Below are 12,821 nucleotides of genomic sequence, written 5' to 3'. Positions count from 1 at the left end.
CTTTCTCAAATATGTTCTAAAATAGTCTACACATCCTCGTAAAGTCACACTAATCCAAACGTCAAGGCTCTAGTTCAACCTATCATTTTGCAGGTCGTTAGATTATCTCCCACTTAGGAACATTCGTCCTCGAATGACAACACTTATATAGAGAAAATCATATACATGTATCCATTTCATCATTATTTCAATACTTATATAATCATCCGACTCATAGGATGTACATTGGACCTTCCATTTCCTAAGGATTCTATAAATGGCATTTTATCAAACATATGGTGGGCTACTTGTTCATGTAAATAAAATCATGTGTTTCAAGAGTACTAAGTCCAACCAATTCCGAAATACATATAAATCAGCCCACCAACAACATACGTATATATATATCAACCTTCATAATTTGATCATGGAAGCATGAAAACCATAAACATCACATAATAATTCCATTTCATGATAATATGCAAAAATAGACCATAATAGGATGTGTAGTAGTAATTCCATAATTCAAGAGTTCATAAATGATCATAAGGACCCATAAACTTGAAGTAAAATAGAGGATAAATGGTTGGACTTGTGGAAAGGAAGGTTTCCACAATCAACCCACATACCTCAACTTTGGAGAATCCTTGATGAAGATTGGAATGGAGAATTGAAGCTTCTGATTGAGTCTTGAATCCGGAATTAGAGCTTGAGATGTTTGAATTTGGTTGAAGATCTTGGTGAAATTTTGAAGAGGGCTTAGAGAATGTTTTTGAGTGTTTTGGAGCTAGAAAATTTATAACTAAGTATGGGACATATCCTCTTTTATAAAAGAAAAAACGTCTCCAGCCGCTACAGTAACTTTGCTCACTGGAATTTGCAAATCTGCTCCGACAGGTTTTACGAAAATGGGTCATAACTCCCTCATCATAACTCGGAATGAGGTGAAACCAAGTGCATTGGAAAGCTAACTCATAGAGGTTTAATTTAATAGGTTGCGGCCCTTCCATTTCCTTGTGTGCTAAGAGATATGCCCCTTTAAAGTTGACCCTGAAAATCGCATTTTTTGCGATTTTCGAATTTTGATACGATTGTTCTAAAATTCGGGTTAGACCCATTTCCTACTCAATTTGACCCCACGAATATGAATATGAAGTCGCATTTCCGAAATCATGCATGGATTTTGAGATATATGGAAATTACAATTATAGGTGTTTTACGAAGCACATTTTCGGGCATTTTGGGGTCGTTTCACCAAGATATTTAACATTCATTTCATTTATTGTCTCAACATGATATCCATTTCGGCGAATATCTTTAAACCTTAACAGGTTTCTTGCGGATTTAGAAGAGAACAATGCATCTTCTATAACAAGTTTTGTCCCCTTCGGCAGAATATAGTAGCTCTTCCGGAGCCTTCTATTAAGTTTGAATTACCAGCAATTGTAGTAACATTTTCTTTCCTTCTAAGCAAGTAAGAAAAGTATTTCTCATCTTTGAATATGGCATGCGTTGTTCCACTATCAATTACACAAATATCTTCATGATTGATCATTGATCCAAACAAAATTTGAGAGGTATCCATATACTCTTCAAGATATAAATGAAGTAAACATTATAATATTATAACTAAAAAAGCATTACACAACCTTTTATTTATTTACAAGACTAGAAAAACATATTTATACTAGTTCATACAAAGGATGGAAATGAAATATATTCACATTATTACAGACCCATCACCTATCAGGTGATCTATTTTTCCTTCGAGATTCTCAAAGAAATCTGCTACATCTAGATGCATGGTCACTACAATAAATATGGTATATAGCTACGAAATTATTAGCTACGATATGGAAATCGTCACTAATTGTTCGCTGTTAGTGACAAGAATTACTTTTTGTGCTTAAATATATGAGATACATACTTTTAGTGACGAAACATAAAAATTCGTAGCAAAGTTTTGTCCACTTAACTATACATTAATCTGATTTAGTCTTTTAACTATTTAAAATCAAGTTTGGTCACTTAACTATATACTTATCATGTGTAGTCCCTTATCTATATACTTACTAGTTTTAGTCCTTTAAGTAATCAAAAATTTATCAGGTTTGGTCTCTGACTATTTTTTGTACAAATAGTTTAGGTTTATATTAACAGAACTCATGTCTTTATAAAAATTAAATGTTTAACCCATTTTTCCAGTTGTTTCTCTTTTTCCACTATTTTTTCCTCAAATTATTCTTAAGAAAATAACCTCAACCTCAAGGATTCAAAATAAAATTCACGAGAAAAGAAGATAGAAATCCTGATTTTATTCAATGGAGGATGAAATAAAATATACTATTGCTGCTAATGACTTACAAATATCAAAATTCATTATAAAAATAAAAATGTTATTACCCGTTAAGTATAGAGAAAGATTTATTTATATTTAATAGAAATGATTTTTTTGTAATCAGAATAAAATTAAAAGTTACTTACTCACATATTTTAATTCTAAATTTTGTACTCCAGGGACTTTATTGAAGGGAACTTGTTTAATATTTTAGAAGTTTAAATTTATAAAATGGTTAATTTATAACCATTTTTTCAATTATTATTTTTTTGTAATAGATCGATTTTATTACTCTATTTATTTTATTTTATGTAGAGAAATTTGAGTAATAAGATCAAATCTTTTATTTATTTTATCTGAAAAGAATTTAAAAAAAATCACGTTGATTATGAATCGTTAACTGCTAAAGAAGGAAAATTTTAGGTTGAATTGTTGAATTTAACTTCTTTTTATAAGAGTAATTTAAAGAAAAAATATCAGGGAGAGAGAAACAATTGAAAATGGTTTAAAACATTTAATTTCCTAAAGGCATGAGTTTCGTTAATATAAACCTAAGTTATATGTATAAAAAATAATAGATAGAGACCAAACCTGACAAAATTTTGAATACTTAAAAAAAGACTAAAAATGATAAGTATATAGTTAAGGGACCAAACTTATAACATTTGGGATAGTTAAATGACTAAATCTGATAAATGTATAGCTAAGAGATTATTTTAGACCTACTACAATAGTTCATGGGTCATTTATGCCATTTCCTCTTCATATATAATTACAAGTGGCAACTGACAAAAAGAATAATACAGGTGTTTCATAAGAAAAAGACAAAGTTCATTTGTTAATTAGCGAGGAAAAAATTAAAACCAATGAATTTAGTCGATTTTGTAAAAAATAAAAAAAATAATTCATCAAATTTCCTAAATTACATAATTATAAAATGAATCATTTGAAAAATACAATCCAGGTTATAAACAGAAGCGGACCCAACCGGTTGCGTGAGGGAGCACGTGCGCCCCATAACTTTTAATTTTACTATGCACTTTATACATCATAACTCATTTGGGTGAACCGGTTAAAGCTATGGCGTTTTATTGTGTCACTGCGAGTTTGAACCCACCTAAGAGGCTGATTTTTTATTATTATTTTTTCCTTTTTAAGCATTGGTGCTTCCTGTATTTTCAATTCCGGTCATTGCGAGTTCGAGCCCAGCTAAGGGGCTGATTTTTTCTTTTTGTTTTCCTTTAAAGCAGTGGTGCCCCCTCTATTTTCAATTCTTAGGTTCGCCTCTAGCTATAAGTATCGTGAGTGGGTAATATTCTAACACTAGATCTCTAAAATTTATTGGTTTAAAACTTTTTATTTGTTATTTGATACACTTTCATTGATAAAGACGATAGAAAAAAATAATTTCTCAAGTCTTAGTGCTAATTTTTGTGTGTGTCAATCGATTTTGCGGTTGGTAAATTGTGCAGACTTTTGTTCTTTTCTTATTCTTTATTTTTATTTTATTTTTTATTCTTTTCTCATTTTTTTTTCATATTATCCTTTAATAGACATACCATTTGATAACAATTTTTCTATTTCTTTCTTTATCCCTTTTCATTTTATTCTTTATTAGAGATACAATTTGGTAATACTTTTATTATTTATTTCTTCGTTCTTCCTTTTATTTTATTTTCTTTATTAGAGATACTATTTGGTAATATATACTCTTACAGTATCATTTACCATTGAGTATAGGGTGTGAACAAAAAACCTTAATGATATCAACAACAATATATATATATATATATATATATACACACACACTCTTATAGTATCATTGACTAATAAATAATGTGTGAACAAGAAACATTAATGATACCACAAAAATATATTTATACCCTTATAGTATCATTGACTAATGGGTAATTTCTTAACAAGAAACACCTTAATGATACCACAAATATATATACACACACACACATATACTAGACACAAGTGTCCGTGCTAGCACGAGCTCAATATTTGTTATATTTTGTCTCACTTTATATGATATATATAGAATAAATTGTTAATTATTATAATTTACAGTACCGTGTATGTAATTTTTAAATACTATATGTTACTTCCCTTGTTCCAATGTATGTAGCACAGATAGAATTTCAAGAGTCGATCAAATATTGTAAATTATTGAGATTTACAATATTTTTTACGTAATTTTCAAATTAAATAATACATGTTACTTCTTTTGTCCCATTTTATGTGACACAAATAGATTAATTTTATGAATCAATCGTTTTTTTTTGTATAAGTAATCAAATTTTTTATATGTTTTTTTTAAAATATTTCAAGTTGTCAAATATCACGATTTATAATATTTTTTCTCAATTTTTAAATATATAAAAAACTGAAAAAACAAGACAAACAAATTAAAATGGAAGAACCGCAAAAAATTTTGCAGTTAATTTAGAGCTGTCAATATGGGCTAGCCCACCCCATCCGGGCTAACCCATACAGACTTTGACATTTTACGGGCCAGGCCAGGCTAGCCCATTTTTTGTGTGGGCCAGAAAACGGTCGGCCCAACCCACAAGTACGTGGCTACAGGCTTGCCGGGCCAGCCCACTTTTTTAAAAGTTATATATTTTTTTATAATTATTAAATTGTAATTTTAAAATATTATCATAAATATCGACAAAACAATATTACATGGTGTTAATGTTACTACTTGTTAATCAAATCCACAAATAAAATTATCTTTATAATATTTATTAAGTTTTTTTTTAAGTATAAGTATAAATATCTAAAAAATAACTAAATTGAGAATTATAATATTTAAATGTACACAAAAATATATTACCAGTTTGAGAAAAATCATGTAACCAGTTTCGAGTAGCAACAAGTGTTTGGACATTTTCATGGTGGATACAACTTCTATACTTAGTGATTTCCTAAAACACTTTAAATAGATTTTGAGTTTGGATCTCTTTAATTTTAAAATTTAATATTATTATATTTTTTAATTAATTTTTACTGGCCCACGGGCCGGCTCTATCTATATTTCTCAAGCCCTACAAATCAACAGGCTTATTCAGGCCGGGCTGAAAAGCCTTTTTTTTTAAATGGGCTCCAAATTTTTTATCCCAGCCCTATTAAATCCCGGGTTAGGCCAGGCCGGCCCAACAGGCCTAACCCATATTGACAGCTCTGGCAGATATATATATGTAAGTGTGGAAGCACACATGTGATGCATACATGTTGAGGTGATTGTCCACACTTATATATTAGTAGTCGATATATTTATCCACACTTAATATATTAGTAGTTGATATATATATATATATATTTGTGTATAGTACAAATATGTATTTACTTCCTTTAAACTAGTTAGCTTTATAATTATGTATACTTATTAATTATCTTATGTTTTGATAATTATTTTGTCTTGTTTAAATTAAGAAGCTCAAATAATTAATCGATAATTATTCGTCTTATTTCAATTTCGATTGAATTTAGCTAATTGATTTGATTTGACTATATTCGAAATTCAATTAGCTAAATTCTAATATATTAGGTCACTCAAATAGGCTAAATTTGCAATACCTTTGCCATATTTAAATCCACTATTCTGAAACCCCTTATCCTATTAGCGAGAATATACATACGTCTATATTCTCCACACACACACACAAAACCGTACACCACACGTGTTGACACTCAATTTTGAGCGACCTACAACCATTTTCATATTGCTATTTGATTAAATATGTATTTTGTTAAAAAAATCTTTTCTTTTATGACATGTTTAAATTTATACATAATTTTATCTGAATAATTATATACTTTAACGTTCATAATTTAAAAAACTATTATTTTACTCTATTATTTCTTATCGATTGCTAAATTTGAAATAATTACTTTATTTATTTATTTAAACGTATATGATATTTAATTGTGTTTATTTTATATAAATTTTATTTAATATGTGTGAAATGTTATTAATCAAGTAGCAATTCATTTCCTCTTCTACCAAATTATTTAAATCATAGCTTATTCTATTCAATTTCTATGTCAATTCTAGCCTTTTCTCCAATTTTATGTCAATTCTAGCCTATTAATTTTCAGCCAATTCATAAATTCAACTTTAATCTCATCCATTCATTAGTATCGATCAACGACCACAATTTGATTTCTATTTTATTCCTATTCCTATTTCAATGACATTCACCCAACAACCCTACTTTTCATTCTCCACTCTCCTTGAGAACAAACACCGCCCCTCTTTCCTTTTTCCAGTCGCCAGCACCACCCACACCCTCACCGGCGTCCCTGTCTCTTCGTCGGCGAAGTGTCGCCGGTGGACCACTTCGCTGCTCTACCCTCTCCTGCTCTTCGTTCCCTCTCAACCAGACAGCCACCAAATCGCCTCTCCCCTCCCTTCTTCTCCTTCCAGTAACTTCTCCACCAAAAGACTGGCGAGTATCGCCAGCTTCAGATGTCCCTTGTCCTCTCATCTCCGCCTGACACCAGCGAAGCGAGCATAACCGCATCACAACCTACTACAGAGAAAGTTCTGTACCTAAGCACCAGAGGCTCCTTATCGAAGGATCATTTTATGACTGTAAGAATCTGTCCATGGTATAATCATTTAGCTATTCATTGTGTGCTCGATTAATTTAGATTCATGAATGGTCCTGAGATTTGAAATTAGGTCAGGTTTGGGTTTAAGTTCGTCTGATAGTTGTCCACAAATGTTGTGAATTCTGGTTCAACCTTGAACTTTTCTATGATTTTTGCTCATTGATTATACATTGCCACTGTGAGATTTGATTATTCAATTACATGTCTATTTCCTTTCCTTTAAACGATAACCTTTAATTATTTCTGAACCGTGTTTTAAAGTTATTTGCTTAAATTTGAATTTGTGGCAAATTCAGTACTTAATTTTGGTGAGCGTGTGAACATTCTTAATTCTTAGTAACCTATGATCACTTCCATTTTTACTTGCTTCTTTTCATATCAATTCAAATTATGACAGCCTACTCTTTGTGGCTGAATTTATTACCTTCCATGATTCATGACTTCTCGTTTGTTTCCTTTGATTGCTCGCTGAAACAATGTTACTATTTGTTAATTATGGTAAGTTGTCCTAATTGATTGAATTGTTGTACTACAAGGAGCGATTTTAGTGATCTGATATGAAATCGTGTGATAGTCTTGACATTTGTTAAATTCAGTTTGATTTCTTGTATTTATCTTGATTCAATTTTGTTAAAAAAGGAAAGATATTTCCCTGATTTAGCTCTAATTGATTCCTTGCATTTTACTGTTAAGTCTCTATTTTACTATATAAGGAGCATTCTTCTCTTTCTATGGGATCATGAACAGCAGCCCTCGAGCTTTCTTTCCCTCAAAAAGAGTAACTGATACAAAGATCACTGGGAAAATAGCCCTTGAGTTCTCTTTCTCTCCATAGAATAACTAATCACGGATCACTGATGAAAGATCCCAAAAGGCTCTCTTCCTCTTTTACAATATAACTAGAAGGCCTCGATATTTCCAAAGGACCTATCTTTCCTTTGGATATTGATAGAAAACATCATTCTTTCTCTATTATTTTCTGTTTCCTGCTGGTTGCTAAGCATTAGATAACCTTGATTGCTTTATACTTATATCCTCCTCGACATAAGCACTGCTCAGAATTCTTGAGATTCTTGTGATCTTGATCTGTTGAGGATCGGATACGAATTACGGACACGGTTGACTGAGTTACTGGAACATCAAAGTGTGCTTCCTTATTATCATCTTGGTCTCATCACTGGTTGGTTTTCTTAATGATGCATTCAATATTTAATGTAGTAGTTTTGTATATCTGTAATTGTGAATGGTTCGAATGCGCTAAGTATTCTATGGAAAATGTCCAGATATGTTATCCTATATTCATATATGTTAATACTTTTAAAGTTTCTTTCCCCAATCTTAGTTGTTTGAATTTATGTTAATCTTTTAACTGAAAATAAATGTCCCGATACTTAAAATATGTTTTGAGTTTACTTTTCTCCTGATTGTATGTTTCCTTTAGGATAACTCTTAAATTTATATTTGGTTTGTGTATGTGAAATGTTTGTCTTTTAGTATCTGGCATATCCATGGTTATAGGATTAAATTTATGTCATTATATCTAGGCCCCCTTAAGGTCATAAATCTCTTTTCTGTGAAATGTTCAGTATTTGTGAGTCCAAATATCTCAAAAGGAATGTGTCATCACGTACTTAGCCTTCTTTTGGAGAATAGGTCTTGAAAGAGATCATGCCCCCCTTCCCTCCATATTAGTGAGGCATGAATGTACTTCATCAAGGAAGGCTTCATCTTTGCCAAAAGCTTAGTTGAAATAGAGTTAATTCAGTTAACACACACTTGTAATTTTAGTATATATGTCCAAATGATGTGATGAAGGTAAATGTCAACTTAATCAATTGTTGGGTTTCTTGTTATGGATTGCATCCTCTCTGTATCAATGTCACATGAAGTACAATTTTGGTTATTATTCTTGTTTGACATAACATTTTTGGTTGCTTCTTCTTAACATTATATTCAAGTATCTAATCATGTTGTGCTTAATTTTGATGGCAATATTGGTGTCCACAGTTTTAGAGTAAGTAATGTTTCATGGAATTTTATTAAGTATTTGGTGCACTTTATATCTGTTATCGCTGATAGACCAGCCATTTGTTTTCCCCCCATTTTCACGCCTATGTATTTCAATACATAAGATCAAGTAAATTATAATAAAGATGTGACACAACAAATGTTTAGCGACAAGTTTGTGGGTTTATTATCAATGCACACAATAAATGTGTACTTTTTTATTACACATTTTCTCTTGCTTTTTTCCTCTGATCATATCCTGGATTAGTCGATCATCATTTCAAGCTAATTACATTGTTGTTTTCAGGTTTGGTGAGTGTTTGATACAACTTTTAGAAAGAATTGCAACACAGATCAAGTGATTACATCTCTCTACGTCAACATTTTATACAGATCTCCACAAGCCTGCTCTCGTAATTGAGTGATGCTTTGTATTAGTGGTATTAATCCTCTCTTCTCTTAATTTTTTTCAGCATCTCAGATACTATACTAATCCAATGTGAGTATTCAATTTAGGTATACATTGAAAATTAATTCTTAATTCCTAGAATGTTGGATATAAATTTGTGTTCTATTAGAAACAAATATGAACCGTGGAAGCCCTTTCATGGTTTATGTTTATGCAACTGAATCGATAAGGAGATAACCCGTGAAATGCACTTAGTTTTTTGGATGGCATAACTAAATCGATAAGGAGATAACCCATGAAATGTACTTAGTTTTTTGGATGGTTAATTGAGATTTATATTAAGGAAATAAAGTTCTAATTAGACATAAAATTATACAATTTTACCGCACTTTGAATATATACATGTTTAAATTGATAGAGTAAAGCAACTCAGTAAACTAATTATTTTTGAATGCAAATTTTCTAAACCAGTAACTTCAAATTCTCATGAGAATTAAATGAATTGATTCTGTTGTCTTTTGGAGATTTTATTCTCGTGGAATCCAAATTTTTTCCTTACTTGCGATATATTTAAGAACTATTATGAAGACTGACAATGTAAAGATAAATATCTAAGTTGCATACAGTTTAAAAAGGAAAACTCAATCATCCATGAGTGTGGTTAACTTGACTTCTTTATTCAAGGAACATTTTTCTTCTTGCTCGTTAGTTACTTCCCACTCTCTTTGCTACTTTGAGAAAGTGCTTCTTGTAATCTTGATGGTGGAACATATTGTTTTCCCATTCTCTCGATGAAGAGTGGCCTTGTACCTTCTCTGAAATGGTCACTAATATCTTCTAAAATGAATGCAGAACTCCTCAAGTGGTCTTGTGATATACTTGGTAGTTTGTTAAGTTGATTGTCCTACAATATACAAAAGAAAATAAGTCAGCTCGTTAGGTTTGATACAAACAACATAAGTAGATAATAAGAAAAGGTAATTACAATTTGTTCAGTTACAAATGAGAAGCTGATCTGCATTGATATCACACTCTCAATAATGGTGTTTGAAACATACAATAAGAAAACATTTATTTTTATTATCATTATCCTTGTGAAGAAAATCATTTTATTTGATTACTTACTTCTGGTATTGGTATTGCATCTAAGTGTAAAAGGGCCTTCTATTTTGACTTGTTGAAGGACTGGTATTTGTTGAACTTCAGAGTGGTTACTTCCCATATGAATAGGGCACTCTTTACTGTTGTGCTCTAATTTTTCCACATGATTCACGCTTCTTTTTCTGCCCTTTCTGGATGTTTATAACAAGGTACGCTTTCTAGAATCTGATTTTTTTTTAATTGTCTCATCAATTTCTCTCTTCCTTAGTTTCTTGGTCTGGCTGGTTGTGCTTTGTATATGGGTGGCAGAGGTGGTTCAATCCTTGTCTTAGGCCATTGCTCAATGCTGGCAATTGGCAAGATAGATGGACTATAACTTTTCATGTCTGCTCAACTGTGTAGCATTCATGAGCATATATTTTGGGTTCATCCTCTTAAACCCATATAGCTGCAATAGCATGAATACAAGGTATTCCTATTAAATCCCATCTCTTACAAAAAAAGGTCTTCTCCATAAGATCGACGGAGAATAGTCTAAGATAGATGTCATCAATTTGATAGTAGAAGTGGTCAGATTTAGTGGCAATACATTTAGCAGCTTTAGCCTTATTTTCCTCTAGCTTTAACACGATTTCCGCACAGATTCACTAGCAATACTTCATCATACTATCCCTGTTCTTTTGAAGTCTGGACATCATATAGATCCTAATTAATTCAAGCACTATCCAAATATACTTATCTTTTGCATGTTACTACACTGTTGAATGACTCACACAAATTGTTTAATAATACATCACATTTTGGAAAGAAGGAAAAAAAGCCCTTGAATAGTGGATGTGAGGTTTATTACTAAATCATTCAGGGGCTTTTGATTCTAATTTTTCCATCCCTTTTATAGAATTCATGTTTTGCCTGGTAGCTTTTTATAGGATATCTTTCATTGTTTGTCCTCCAAGACCTTCAGTTTTGAAATAGCTGTTTAGATGCCTCATACAAAATCTGTGCGCAATATCTGTCATTATTTCATCAAATGCAGATATTAAACCCTTTTACTTGTCAGAAATGAAAGCCCATGCAACATGGTTTTGTGAGATTCATAAGTCCTCATCAAGAAGTGTAAGAAATCATCTCCATGTTTCCTTCAATTCACCTTCCACTACTGCGAATGCAATAAGATACATGTAATAAGATACATGTTGTTTGCATCAACGCCTACTGTTGTTAATAACTGACTCCCTTTTTGGTGCCCTTTCAAATGACATCCATCAACCCTTATTATGTAGTGGGTGGCCCTCAGAATCAACCACATCATAGTTTCATTGGTCTTTATCTGTGTGCTTGAAAAATATTTCCATCTCTCTACTGTAAGGTATTTCATTGACAAAGTTATATGTAAACCAGTCGATAACTGCCTTGTATTTGTCTCAAAATAAGGCCCAAACTTGAACCAAAATTTCACTTTTCTATCATTAACTTTCAACTTTTTCATACACCGTCTCATCTGAATGATGGAATTTTCATCTCCCTTACAATAATAGTAATAAGTGATCTGTCCATCAACATAGTTCATCACTGGCTCAAACACCCACCAACCCTTATAATGATAGTGTGCATATTTGAATTTTCAAAGGGGTTGATAGTTTGATAGTGTAATCGAAGGGTTTGAATTTTTGTATCAATCAACATTGAAGATTTTGGCTAATTAATTTGATCAAATACTTACACGTTGCTGTGAATTGTAGCCCACTCTTATAACGGAGTTCCATTGTCAAACTAAATGATTTTGTTTCTCTTTAACAGGTGCATTGAATTATTTTAGGTGTAGCAAGAGGAGTTGCTAAATTGTGTTCTCACATAAGAGGATAGGCAACTAAAGAGAATAATTGATCATCAAATAACAAATAATATGTCACTATCATCCGTGTATTAGAGGATTGACATCCTAATGGAATAAGGGAGGAGGGCTGGATATGGTTGTGTATGTGAAAAGATGTTATGGAACGATTTGTAAACTTGTTTATATGAGCCTTATAAGACTAGGCATTACAACATATGAATGACAATGTGTTACAAAATTTACTTTTGAATCTAGTATGAAAAACTTCAAATTAGATTTTTATTTTTTCTCTTTTTCACAGGTATAAAAGATGAGAATTGAATTAAGATTGATGGCAAGTTATGTGTCACCACATTATTGGTACTTTTGGTAAATAAAAATTATACTAGGGCAATCGAATTTGTTGTAGTAATCGCAATTGTATTAAAGTTGTATTAGATATGTTTCATAATTGTATTAAAATTGTATTAAAATCATGAACAATACATTCATAGTACATATTACAAACTTTACTCCTTTTTTAGTGA

At 31.3% G+C, this 12,821-nt stretch overlaps 1 long non-coding RNA gene across 1 annotated transcript; it reads left to right on the top strand.

The window, feature by feature from the left end:
• The first annotated feature begins 8,126 nt into the window (after positions 1–8,126).
• Positions 8,127–12,576, top strand: LOC107061195 (uncharacterized). The gene is made up of 3 exons (XR_001473829.1): positions 8,127–9,387; positions 10,540–10,666; positions 12,258–12,576. It is a non-coding gene; the product is annotated as an uncharacterized lncRNA (long non-coding RNA).
• Positions 12,577–12,821: the final 245 nt, after the last annotated feature.

Source organism: Solanum tuberosum, unplaced genomic scaffold, assembly GCF_000226075.1.
Source record: "Solanum tuberosum cultivar DM 1-3 516 R44 unplaced genomic scaffold, SolTub_3.0 scf00120, whole genome shotgun sequence".
Lineage (NCBI taxonomy): Eukaryota > Viridiplantae > Streptophyta > Magnoliopsida > Solanales > Solanaceae > Solanum > Solanum tuberosum.
This window is presented reverse-complemented; position numbering and strand designations above follow the sequence as displayed.